This window comes from Macaca thibetana, chromosome 18 (genome assembly GCF_024542745.1).
Source record: "Macaca thibetana thibetana isolate TM-01 chromosome 18, ASM2454274v1, whole genome shotgun sequence".
In the NCBI taxonomy this organism is placed as follows: domain Eukaryota; kingdom Metazoa; phylum Chordata; class Mammalia; order Primates; family Cercopithecidae; genus Macaca; species Macaca thibetana.
In genome coordinates this window covers 54,781,391-54,795,868 of record NC_065595.1, presented here as the reverse complement: position 1 = coordinate 54,795,868, position 14,478 = coordinate 54,781,391, and positions in this window count along the sequence as shown.

The window sequence follows — 14,478 nt, the reverse complement described above, 5'->3', positions numbered from 1 at the left end:
CCTATATCCTTCTATTTGTTTGGATGTTTTACTTGTGTAATTTTTTAAAATTATGCTTACAAAGAGTTAGAAACCGAAAAGGGAAATATATTTTGGGGGGGGTCACAGTTAAAGCAAAGAGAGTTTAAGATTTAGGTACTAGTGAAAGTTAATATATTCTAAATTCTGACACACACAGAGAGAGAAAATAAAAATAAAACTTTGTCTTGGATTATACGAAAGAATCTGTTCTAGAGGGCAGCAATAGATCAATACCTTCCTCTTCTGAGTCTTTAAGGAGAATACGCTTGCCAATTAGACATTTTCACACATCAGCAACCTTGGAAACTTCTCTTGGCTATAACCTCTTATTTTGCTTCGAAGTCCTAACTTGGTGCTCATTTGCTGAGCTCTTACTCTGGATGGCTCACATTGTTTCGTGTGGTTTTCCAAGGAGGACACTAAAAGCTTCTCTGAGAATCCAGGCAGGCAAAAGAAAAGTTATCTGAATGGGCTCTGTAGTGTAGCAATCTGTCACAGCAAAGGGTGAGTCTTGCCGGAACGCATTTCTGCTACTCAAGATACAAACAAGGAAGAGATCACAGAAGGATACACGGAAGTGCCTGTCGGGGAGCTGAAGTGAGTGGCTGCAGGGAGACAAGACAGAAGACCAAAGGGCTCTCCCAGGACATGGGAAAGCAAAACTTTGAGCAATTTAGTATCAAGACCCCGGGATACAACTGCAGAAAATAGGCTCTGTGTGTTTGTGTGAGAGTGTGTGTGTGTGTGTGTGCTCACACATGCATGTGATACTCAAAATTACAACTCCTTTGGAGCAAAGATATGACACTAAAAGCAGTGAGAAGCAAACAATAGCTACAGCTGTAAATGAAGTAGTTCCCTATTTCTGTACTAATCACATAGATTGGTTTTTGCAGACAGCCTGCCTATCAAAGATAGGGATTCTCTGAGTAACATGTTTGCGACAGTCTAGTAAATTCTTCTATTTGAACATCGTCATCACCTAAAGAATGACAAATCCAAAACCAAACACATCATTGTCTGCTCCCAAATATTTTCTCCTCCCAGCCCTTCTTCCTGCCTGAGACAGTGGCACTCTCTTTTTCTCCATCACTCAGGCTTGAGAACTTGGAGTCATTCTTACTTCATCCTTCACCTTCAACTAGTCATCCTCCTCCAATCCTTTTTGGAAGCAGGTAAAACGTAAATCACATACAAATAAAAAACAGTATTTAATCAGCCACCAAGCATATAGTCAATGTAAACCTCTCCCTCTTCGTTCCCACTTTCACCCCGGTCAAGGATCTTATCCCAGAAGTATTTATCTGAAGTATTTCCTCAGGAGGCCCCTCTGCCCACTGCCTGTCATTTCAGTCCAAACCTTTCATATCTCACTAGCTGGTGAACACAAACACAGCCACATTATCATCCAGTGAGCAAATAGTGTTTCCGAGGCCCTTTTAGGTTTGCCTGAGGTTCAAAGGCAGGAAGCCGGAGTCTCCCAAAGCCCCCTCTTCCTCACTTTCTGAGGTCTCGGCTGGCTTAAATATGCTCACACATGGCCCCCAGCCTTCACTCCTGGGCCTACACAGCCCAGGGGCCCGGCAGCTCCTTCCTCTCAAGAGTGAACTACAAAAGCCTGGGTGCGACGCCTAAAGGTCCAGAGACTCTGTGAACACAGGGAGGCAGATCTGGCAGAAACTCCTTCCTCCGTGGGTTTCTTCCATGTGGGGGTCCTGAAGCCTTCAGCCTTAGCCTAGCTGGCTAGTTTCCTCCCACTGCCTTTCCTCTCCAGGAGGTGGCAAAGCAGGACTGAGAGCTGACCGGCTGTCCTCTGCAGCTCAGAGACAAACTGAAGTGCTAAACCCAACAAAACCACACTCATCCACAGCAGAGCAAGGGCAACTCAGGCTTGTGTTGTCTGTGTCCATGCAGCGAGCCCAGACTCTTGCTCCCAGCCCTAAAGGAGAGAAAAAGAAAGAAGTGGGGGTGGGAGGAGGTAGGATCAGCAGTGCCCAGCTGCACAGTTCTGTCTACACACAAAAATTCATATTCCCAGATGAAGCTTTTCCTCTTCATTTATTTCTTCTTGCAACACGTGTTTTTTGAGCACCTACTATGTGCCAAGTATGGTACAGAACAGACAGGAGTCTCCTGGAGCAGAAGCTCTGGTGTGGGAAATAGACAGTTTTTAAAAATCAAGAGAAATAAGCAAGGTTGTTTCGGGTAGTGACAAGTCAGAGAGGAAATGAAGCAAGGTGCTGGGATGGAGAGTGCAGGGCCTGCTTAGGTAAGACGGTCCTGAAGGCCCGTCTCAGTGCTGACATTTGGGCTGAGCATCAGCTGAACGGAGAAGAGGCTGCCCAGACTGTGCTCCAAGTCAGTGGCAAGCTGACAGTTTTCCCCAATAAAATCGGGTGGACACATGCCTCGCATTTGTATTAGTTTGCTAGGGCTGACATAATAAAGTAACCCTAAAAGTTGCTTAAAAGACACAGATGTGTTGTCGCTCAGTTTTGGAGGCCAGAAATCCAAAATCAAAGTGTCAGCAGGGCCCTGCTCTCTCTGAAGACACTGGGGAAGGATCTGCTCTCGCCTCTCCTCCAGCTCTGACAGTTCCTTGGCTTAGAACAGCGTAACTCCAGTGTCCACGCGGCATTCTCCCTGTGTGCATGTCTGTGTCCCAATGTCCCCCGTTTATAAGGACACCAGTCATATTGGATTAGGGGCCACCCTGTTGTAGTATGACTCACCTGAACTAACTGTATCTGCAACAACCCTATTTCCAAATAAGGTCACATTCTGCAGTACAGGGGAGGCGGAAGTGTAGATTTCAACAAATAAATTTCGGGGGACGCAATTCAACCCCTAACAACATTTCTGTAATAAAGGAGCCCATCCAGGATAGGTGGAGGACCAGCTTAGCCACAGTGATCCAACCTGCTCGTTCAGAGAAGGCTGGGCTTTCCGCTCTGTCTCCCCCCACATCACAGAGCACAGCACATCATCAATGAATGAATACTTGTTGATGGTTGATTAATGGTACATTTTACACTAAAATTTAAAAAGCTTGTGTTATCATGTTGAGATAGTTTGGGATTTGTTTGTGTGCCAGCAACGGTTCCCGTGCTTAGTAGCTAGGAAAGGCTTAAATCATTTTTAGGACTGATATGATTAGTAACTGTTCCCAGAGACCATGTGGAAAAAAATAGCTGGCATCCAACGCTAAGCCAGCCCCCTTTGTCTCCCGCCTGGGTCCCAGAGGCAGCAGAGCTGATGAGCTCAGACGAGGTTGGCAGAGGTCACATTTGTTGAAGATCCGGGAAGAGATACCGGTGAAAGTGCGGCAGCAGAATGCAGTCATCCAGGCCTCCAGGCAGCTCAGCCCCCTCGCCCAGCCTGGGGACACACAGCTGCCCGCTCCAACCTCAGAGGGGCAAATTCCCCGACATCAGAGAAGCAGCCCTGGGCCACTAAACGGAAACCTGGCTAGCGAGGAAGCAGCTGGTCTTGGCAAACAAGAAATAATGCCCCAGGCAAAAACAAAGTAAGAGGGAGCCTGGAAAAGCTTCATTCGAGGAGCCACTCCCTCCCTAACCTAATTTTTAAATCCAATATAAAATTCTAAGGCTATTCAGAAAACACCGTGGCAAATTCCTTCAGTCTAAATTCTCTGTGATGAGAAATTCCTAGAAGGCTTTTCCTTTCCTTTCAAAACACTGGACAATTTTCTCCAACAGTATATCTAACATTGTGGCCAGCCATCTTGTTATCCGTTATTCTTTTTGAATGTAACACAGAGAACCACAAGATCTTGTGGAATTTCATTTCTGTGTTACATAGAATTGCATTTTGAAGTAGTGTTTATTATTTTCCTTCTCTTTTTATCTCATGAAATAAACTATTCATGACAAGCTACTTTTCATTGTTAAAATTAGATTTATGTATGCACATATAAATATAGCAATCTCTTACGAAATATATGTTTAATTGATTTATTAGTTTCCTGCTGTGCTTAAGAACTCATGAACTTGAAATTAACTGTGCATAATGGTTCTTCTGATAAGAACAGGGACTCTACAGATACAAATGAAACAAGGCAAAAAAAGTGAAATTTTCAGAGAAAGATCTAGTCAAGCTGGTTAGAGGTCTAAACTAGACATTTTGTCATTCTTACTGATGACAATAGTAATAGCTCAAATTGATTACTGAGTACATACCATGTGATAGGCAGTGTGCTATGCCTTTTGTACCTACCTTCATTTAAATCCTTTCAACTCCATTAAAAATGATTGCTTAGAATCATTATGTGATTTAAGCATGATCACAGCTAGTAATTGGGAAGAGTTGGGATTCAGACCCTAGTTCATTTAACTCTAAACCCCAGGCTTAGTTCAACATACTACATGGATTAAAATAGGGGCAAACACCATTAAAACATTAATCAAAGATTGAAAGCTATTGGCAAATACCACTGGTATATTCTTTTAGAAAGTTGATATATAAAAATAACTCTGTAAAAAAAGATAGGCAAATTCCAAAGGGTAAACTGAGGCATGTGGCTTTTTAGAACTTACTCTGAAATACAATTGTGGATATATGAAATATCATTTTCACTATTTTGAAGGTAAAGTTCTAGAAGCACTGGAGACTTATGATGATAAAAATTACATGATAACCTTTTATGCAACAGGCTTATTGGACACAACATTACGTGAGTGATGCTATTCTAAGAAGAACTAGTCATGCTGGGCTAAATTTTCCAAGAATGCAATTTAAGCCCACAGTAAGGTGTATTATAAAATGAATGGGATACCGTGGTTCAAACACAGCCCTCCGAATGGTCCATCTGTGGACCTTATCTCACCAATTCTCATTAAACAGTGATTTCATTTCTCTCCATCATCACAAGCTCCACTCCTGGGCAGTGTTCAGCTGCCTGGCTGGTCTCACGACACATGCAAATATGAATTAAAGGCGACCACACCACAAGACTGAGGAGAGTTCAGTAATACCCTTCCCAGTGTGAAGCACAGGGCCCCAGCCATCACAGATGGGAAAAAGAAATTGGTGGTCCCAGCAGGCCCTCTTTTTATCACCCCCTGAGGCCTCATTTGTAGCATGACAGTCACACACAAGCACATGCGCACGCACACATGCACACATACACATATCTCAACCACTTTACCTGCTCTTTCCATCCCAAGCACTTGCAAGGTTAAAGACGTGTTTGGACACTATAAAAATAAAATCCCAAACCTTTACAGATACCTTGTCATGGACTCTCACTGCTCCTTGGTGATACTTGTAAAAGGAGATATGTTTTCCTTATTAGCCATATGCGGAAATTGGTGTGTGAAATGTAAACATTTGTCTAGCGCTAGAAGGAGAGTCAAAGCCAGAACACGGGAGTGGAATTCTTCTGTCCTCTGACACCCCACAACATGGAGTTTTTGTACCTTTCCTATAGCCCGCATTCTTTATCACAACATGATAAAGTTACTTATAAATTTATCTTTTCTCCCTTGTGAGACAATAAGCCCTTCAGGGTGAAGAACTATTTCTGGTTCTCACCATATCTAGCAAGGTGCTCTCCAAGGTTAACTGTGCAAACTCCACATATGTTTATGGATTGCAACAACAGGGCAAACAAGATACTAACAGTTCTTGTTAGCTGGATGGAGTGGGGGAGCACTGGCAACAGTGGCTGGCAATTATGGCAATGGTTGGGCATTAATGGGTTTCCTTTACGACACACACATTTTCCACCAGATCTTCTCACTGCTGGTTAACATGAATAGAAGACAGAAAGCACATGAGAGAAAGAGAGAAAATATACCCCATGGTGATTTCTAAAGCAGCTAGTGAAGGCTAAAGTAAGGGTGAGTGTGCAAGACAGCCATTGGAAGTGCTCACCTATTCCGTTCTGGGTGCCCTGTAGCCCTACCAACCAATTACTATATATATATAGATATATAAAATCAGCTTGAAGGAAAGCTCCTGGGAGTCACGTGTCTACTGGCTGAGATTAGCCTGACTGTGGCCCAGATAGAGGTCTAAACCAGTCCTGAACTACACAGGGCACAGCCTAGGGCTACACATGCTTCTCATTCTATTAAAGACCTGGACTGCAAATCTCAAAGGCCAGCCATATAGTGAGTCATCTGCACTTTCCAGCCCAGCCAAGCCTTGGATGGCCAGAGCCTGAGCCAAGATCACAGGCAGCAAAACTGCCCAGAGCGCTAACAATCCGCAGAATCCTAATAATAAAGTGGTAGTTGTTTTTAAGACACTAACTTATGGCGTCCTTTGTTATATAGCAATAGGTAATGAGAATAAGTTAAGGATTATTTGTTACATAGAATAGATAATGAGACTGATGCCTAAATAAAACAAGATTTGGGAGGGAGGACAGGGTGCTATGGGGAGGGGTGAGTGTATTTTGCACATGGAAGGACATGAATTATTGGAAGCAGGGTGCAAACTAAGATAACCAGTCTTCAAAAATGCCCCTTCCCCTTGCAGTGAATCATGCCTCCTGTCATTCAAGAGTATTATATAGTCCCTTTCCACAGAGAACGTGCGACCCAGAGAATGCGACAGAATCACTTGGTATAGCTTCCAAAGTTATGTCATAAGCAACCTTGAAGATTTTGTTCCGGGGGAAGTTGTTTATTGTGTCACAGTCCAACTACCCTGTGACTACACGCTAAGGACAGGCCCATGGAAAGAAAAAAATGTCTGGTCTCTCCTCCTCCCAGCCAGCCTTCAGCTGCAGCACCAAACATGGGGATGAAGAAGCCACTTGAGTCTCCTGCCTCCAACTGACTCCAGCTTCAGCTGTGTCTAACTTCAATCACAAGAGACACTCCTGGCAAGAATCTTTCAGCTGAATCCAGTCAATCCACAGACTTTGGAGAGATGATACTAAGTTGTTTTTAAGCCAATAAGTTTTGGGTTCATTTGTTACGCAGCAAAAGGTACTTGTTCAAAATATTAGGTTTGTACAATGTGAATATCTCAAACCTTCTGGTTCTTTTGTATGCAAACATTTTCTGCTTGCAGCAAATGCAAAATTTGGTATGTCCTCTGTATGATCAAAATATCACCAGATCATTCCTATCCAGGTTCACAGACAAAAAAAAAAAAAGAAAAAGTAAAGAGAAATCATTAGGCCTTGGACTTCAAGTGCCCACTTACAAGAAATTTCCCCTAGAAACCTTCTGGACTATAAACCCAGCAAACTAAAGAAGTCCCTAAATTATGTAGAAGACTATGCTATATTGAAGAGTTGAACCAAAGGAGCAGCTGTGGAAGAACAGTTGCTAGGTTGTGTAAGGAAAAATAGGGGGCTCGGGTGCCATGGCCAGCAGCGCAGGGAATGGGGTCATGGGCCCCCATGTGGCAGCAGAACTCCGTCCCCTGCCAGGCCTTGGTTCTGTCCAGATTGCCATCAATCTGTCTCTTACTCAGATGAACATACCCTCTCTCGTGGCACCCGCTCATCCCCAGTTTTCTCTGACATTTCTGATCTCAGACATGCACATCCATCCTAGAACTTCTTACCATATGAGATATCATTCTGTAGCTTCGTAAGGGGGCATTGTATAGGCTCTGAAGTGAGATTGACCTGACTCTGATACCCTGCTATGTCCCTTGCTAGCTCTGAGACCTGGGTAAGTTATTTCATCTCTCTGAGCCTCAGTTTCCCCATTGATAAAATGGGGATAATAATGGTGCCTATATAATGGGGATACTGAGACTATTTCATGCACAAGGAGTGCCTCAAACATTGAACACACTCAGTGCTGTGCTCTGAATGCTGGTGGTCCCCAAAATCCCTATGTTGAAACCTAACCTCCAATGTGATGGCACTAAAGGAGGGGACCTTCGGGAGGTGATTAGGTCATGCTGGCTCCACTCTCGTGAATGGGATTAGTGCTTCCATGCGACAGGCCTGAGGGATGCAGAAAGGTAAATACCGCACATCTTCACTGGTATGTGGAAGGTAAATAAGTTGATTCACAGTAGAGAGTAGAATAGTGGTTACTAGAGGCTGGGAAGTGTAGGGGAAGGCAGGGATAGGGAGAAGTTGGGTAATGGATGCAAAATTACAGCTAGGCAGGAGGAATGAGTTCTAGCATTCTATAGCACTGTAGGATGACTATGTTTAACAACAATTCACTCTATATTTTCAAATAGCTAGAAGAGAGAATTTTAAATATCCCCAGTAAGAAGAGATGGTAACTTTTTTAGGTGATGGGTAAGCTTATTACCCTTATTTGATCATTACGCATTGCATACAAGTATTGAAATATCACACTGTAACCAATATATCTGTATAATTATGTGTCAATTAAAAATGTTTAACTGTGAAAGAAAAGAGGCCTGGGGGAGTTTGTTGGCCCCTTTCCCCATGTGCGGATACAGCTAGAAGTCACTATCTGTGAGGAGTGGGCCCTCACCAGCCACGGGATATACCAGTGCCTTGATCTTGGACTTTCCAGCTTCCAGAACTGTGAGCAATACATTTCTGTGTGTATAAATTACCCCAGCTAAGACATTTCATTGTTGCAGTCCAAATAACCTAAGACAATTAGGTATTATCTTATTCTTTAGAAATAATGTATATTTTCCTCTCTCTTCCTCCTCCTAGGAGTTGCACATACTAAACTCATATTGCTGGAGGACGCAGAGGCCCCTTTCAGCCTAATTCCCCATAGGATTGGTAGCCTGTGCCTTGGGAAGATGTAATTATTTTGCAGATAATTCATCCTGAGGGCAGAACCACTGAAGACATCTTCCCCGCCTCCCCCCGCCCCAGCCCTCCCTCAGCCTCCTGAGAGGTAGTTTAGGAGCCAGAGAGCAAGAGGACAAGAAGCGAGCTCCTGAGCATGGTGAGCCAAAGAGGAGAGGAAGGACACAGGAAAGGACTCCAGAAGGGATGGGGGAGAAGGGAGTGGGAAGAAGGGAGGAAGAAGTCCCTCTGCCTATGGTGAGGGTGCTGGACCAGGGCCCACATTTCTGAGATAAACAGTGGGAGGCTTAGGCGTGGAACAGAACAGCAAAGCACCCATTTCTCAAGCCCCGCCTTGAGGTCTCCACAATGGTTCGGAATATATTACTTAAATCTCAAACACAAGACATCTTGGGTCTTAGAGTGGGCGCTTGGCTAACTAACAGCAAGACCTCTGCAGCCTGGGACATCGGGCTACAGCACGAGGGCATAATGTTAAGTTTTCCACACCGTGTAAGTACAAATCAGAAAAAGTCATTTCCAGACCATACATCCTAATTTGCAGGGGTGAGCGGAAATATACTTTGTGACCTTATTTGCCCCAGTGAAGTCAGGCGTCTCCGATGAACATCCTTCTATAGCCTCGTGGTGCCTGGCTAAAGCAGGCAGCACTGCCCCAGGCCAGCCATGCTTGGGGAACTCTCCCCACCACCGCCCCGGGAACTCTGCAGAAGCTGTCAGGCAAAGCTCCTACCCGGTTGTCACCCTTTGCTGGTCACTGCTGCCTTGCATATGCTCTGTGGCTTTGCTCTGCTCCCCCGGGACCTGCAGATTTCTGGTTTACACCCAGATTGGCTGGATGTCTTCAGCCTTTCTCTGGGCCATTTTCTCCTGCCTGTCCCATGACAACACCCACTCTCTTTTGCCTCCCTAAGCAGCTAGACCCTCACCAGCAAAGAAAAAAAGCATAGGGAAAAGCTGTTACAATGAAATTCCTCCCATTGGGACAGTGATTTGGAATTGCCAAGGATTTTCACATTTTCTTTCATTTGGTTCTCTCAACAGGTGTTGTTAGCTTTTTTGTTTTTTCTAGATGAGGAAACTAAGGCAAAGAAAGGTTGAATGACTTGTCCAAGGGCATTCATATCGTCCAAGGTCATAGCCAGCAAGTAGCAGAGTAGCAGTCAGGCTATAACTGCTAGAGACCAATGTCCAGATGAGCCACAAACTTCCTCATCCTCCTTTCCACCGGTGCTGCCACTGCCAAGGTTCAGCACATCCTCCTGTCTTGCCAGGACAATCAATCAGCATAGTGTCCTCACCGTCTCCTGCAGTACGCCCTGCCAATCGCCTGCCAGGACATTCTCCAGTTATAGTTATATTATTTCTTTACTTAAAAATTTAGAAGCAGTGACACAGCAGCAACAAGCACACCCAGTGACCAGAAATTGGTTTTTAAATACCATTCTTCAATATATGCAACCAAGCCTCTCTGGAAAAATGGCTGATTCCAGGGCTGAGACAGGGAAGATACAACATATGCAATATGAGCCTGGAGCATCTTGCAATGCTGGAAAGTAAGAAAGTGCACAAAACACACTCAGAGACACCACAGCCACAATGACAGGGGCAGGTCAAAATGACACAGGAGACAACCTCAAAGAATTCCCAATGGCCAGAGCAAGAATGATTGGAGGAACAAAATAATTAACACTAGCATTGGTTATAACCCAAAGGATATCCAAAGAGTTAAATGAGTATCCGTGAGTCCATACTGATATAAATAAACGACTGGATAAATAAATAAATGAAGAAGAAAGGACAAATCTTCCTTGCAGAAGAATTCCAAATAATAAATGTAAAAGGAATAATAAAGAGGAAAATCACTATTAGGACATCACAGTAATGACTGCTGCAGGCAAGATTCACTGATGAATACTAAAATTAGGAGGTGAAATGTTAAGAAGAAACAAGGTATCTGCATAGCCTCAAATTATCTCCTCTATAATATTGATTAATTACTGTGGTTGTTTTAACATACGTCCACCAATTATTTGATACTCCTCTCTCCAGGAAGTGGAGCTTAATACCCCTCCCTTTGTGTGTGGGCTGAATTTAGTGACTTATTTCTAAAAAACAGAGTAAGAAAAGGGAAAAAGAATAACACTGTAGCCGGGGCATGCTGTCTCACACCTGTAATTCCAGCACTTTAGGGGGCCAAGATAGGCAAATCCTTGAGTCCAGGAGTTCGTGACCAGCCTGGACAACATGGCAAAATTCTGTCTCTACAAAATATACCAAAAATTAGCTGGGCATGGTGGTGCACACCTGTAGTGCCAGTGACTCAGGAGGTCGAGGGAAGAGGATCACGTGAGCTCCATAGGTCGAGGCTGCAGTGAGCCATGATTGGACCACTGTGCTCCAGCCTGGGTGACAGAGTGAGACCCCTATCACACACAGACACACACACACACACAAACACACACCCCACACACAAACCAGAGTAACATTGTGGTAGAGAAATTTGACCGACATTACCTTAACCAGTGGTCATGGTTCATGTCTCCAGTAATAAGTACTGTTAATTTCACGTATCCCCTGATACCATGCACTGACAGGGCGATTCACCTCTGTGGCATTCTTCCCCCAAATCCATAAGCCTGGGCTAAACATGACACAATATCAGATGAACCCAAATTGAGGAACATGTTACAAATACCTGACCCAGACTCATCAAGAGTGTCAAGGTCATGGATAAGAAAAGATTGAGGAATAGTCACAGATCAGAGGAGAGAAGGGAGATGGAACAGTTTATGCAATGTGGGATTCTGAATTTGATCCCATAACAGGAAAAGGGCATTCTTGGGGAAAGTGACAAAATATGAATAAAATCTTTCATTTAAAAACAAACAGGGCCAGGCCTGGTGGCTCATACCTGTAATCCCAGCATTTTGGGAGGCCAAGGCGGACAGATGACGAGGTCAAGAGATAAAGACCATCCTGGCTAACACATATCTAAAAACCAATATATGGTCCCTGGGTGGGCTTGTTGCTAACTCTGTCTCTACTAAAAATACAAAAAATTAGCCAGGCCTGGTGGTACGCCTGTAGTCCCAGCTACTCGGGAGGCTGAGGCAGGAGAATCGCTTGAACCCAGGAGGCAGAGGTTGCAGTGAGCCAAGATCACACCACTGCACTCCAGCCTGGGCAACAGAGCAAGACTCCGTCTCAAAACAAACAAACAAACAAACAAACTTCCAGTGTCTAAACAACAAAGTACAGACTCCTAAGTAGGGCACACACAAGACCCTTCTGAGTGTAACCTGAAGCCCCTTCAGCCCCTCTTACCACCTCCTATGTTGTGCTTTTCTCCCCAGCCATTCCACACCAAAGGAGGGCCAGGAAACCCCCATCGATCATATCATCTTGTCTCTTACTCTTTCCATGTCTTATCCCTCTGCCTGGCATGGCTTCTGCCCTCTTCTCCACATGCCTACTCACTTGTTTACCTGACCGTTATCTTTATAAGGCTCAGTCCAAGAACTGTTTCCTCAATGAACGTGACTTTGACCATCCTCAAATCCTAGTGGTCAGTCTTCCTCCCTTCCTGTCTCCCTGTCTTTCATTGACACAGGGAATTTCATACCTACTTTCATCAGCATCTATAACATTTTAGTGCATTTCTGTAAGTGACTGTCTTCCTTGTCTAGGTAATAAAATTCTTGAGGAAAGTTGATCTCATTCATCTTTTATAGCTTCAGAATTTAGCACACTGAATGAATTAATGAATGAACAAATGAATGAATAATGAATGAGTAAGTAATGAGCAAACTCACACTAGAAATTTATTGGCTAGAAATTCATAGATGTGTAAATTCATCTCAGCTCTGTAGATGTGTTTGAAGAAAACTTTTGCTCAAAAAATTTCAAAATGCTTTGTGGGAACACGTACATCAATTCTATAAACACACCTTGAGCTCAGCAGAAATACTGACAAAGAGTCAAACCTGCCTCAAAGAAGCAAGCCTCACAGAGGGCCGAGGCCCTGGAGCTCACCTCTGGACACTTTTCATTCTCTGTAGTCAGCCAGCTCAATTAAAACAGCCTTGCATAGAGCTGCACTGGGCCTCCTTTAAATGCACAGCATTAGCCAGCCGCAGTGGTTCATGTCTGTAATCCCAGTGTTTTGAGAGGCTGAAGCAGGAGAATCACTAGGGACCAGGAGTTCAAGACCAGCCTGGGATATAGAAAGACCCCATTTCAATGAAAAAAAATAAAAATTAGCCAGGCATGGTGGCACATGCCTGTATTTCTAGCTACTCAGGAGACTGAAGTGGGAAGATCACTTGAGCCCAGGAATTCAAGGTTACGGTAAGCTATAATCATGCCACTGACCTCCAGCCTGGGCAGCAGAGCAAGCCCTGTCTCAATAAATAAATGAATAAATAAATAAGTAAAATGCACAGCCTTTCTGTCAGTCAGATCCCCACGTTGAAGTAATAGACTTTTCAAAACTCTCCCAAGTCAACCGAGTTGCTTCCTACTGTGGTTGCAGAATCAAAACTCCTTTTCCATGGCATCTTTCAACAAACATATATGAATTTTGAGTTCACTGCCATTTATCTGGGCATCTTTAGGAATTCTATATTCCTTCTTGCAATGTGAGCATTTGAGTAAGTATGTAACCACACCTCTTACAGTAGGAATTTGCACTCTCATTTGAATGTTGAGGCAGCTGGCTTTCTGTGTTTTTGTTCACATGCTACCTCAAAAATAAAAGAGCAGTTAGAACATGTGGAAAAGGCAAAAAGTAAAGTAAAATAAAATAAAACAACAGCAGAAGCCATGCTTCTGAAGGTGTGTTAAGGACAGAAGAATAGTGTCTAAAGTTGAGCAAGAGTTCTCCAAGCATGAAGATCATTAAGTATGGATTGGTCTGGAAAGAGGATAGAATTCATTGATCTGACCATTATCAATAAATGTATCCATTAAGCACCTACTGCATACATACATACAAAGCACTGTACTAAAATTGTGGCAGGTGCACCAAGGCTTAACATTACTGTTTCTACCATGACAGGAAGAGCAGTCTAGAGAAGGAGAACATTAAATGCATTTGAAAAGATGACTACCATGACAAAAATATGGTTGAAGTTCAGCTTCAAAGATCCCTGTCTCTCCTTCCCAAGGGATGCTGGACAATAAAGTTTGGTCTTAGGACATCATCTTGACAATAGAGATAATAGCCTCTACAGCAGTCTCTGCATATGACCAGGGCTCAGAAATGATGCTATGTCCCCCAGTCTCAGTTTATCCGTCAAGGAAAACTGGTTTCCCACTTCCCATTGCTTTAGAAAAAGGGCACTTTGCTCTCACTGGCAATACATTCCTAGAATATAGGCAGAGGATAAAATATCTAATTACCTTTTAACTCAACTATGTTAGCTAACCGCAGGGCAGGAGCATAATAAATGAGAACACCGTCACAGTTGGGCTCATACGGTTGGGTCCATCCAGTTAGCCAGTACAAAGTTATCTCTTGACTCATGAACTCTTTTGAACCAATACAAAATCACCATCTGAATCTCCAATATTATGGCCTTCTGTCTTTTCAAAATAGAGGAAAAATGCACCTGAAATGGGAGTTTTTCACATACAAGCTTTTCTTTTCATCTCAGTCCCTGAGCTACAATAGCCACAAAGAGAATCTTAAGAAAAACACAAGTTTGATAAATGTGTTC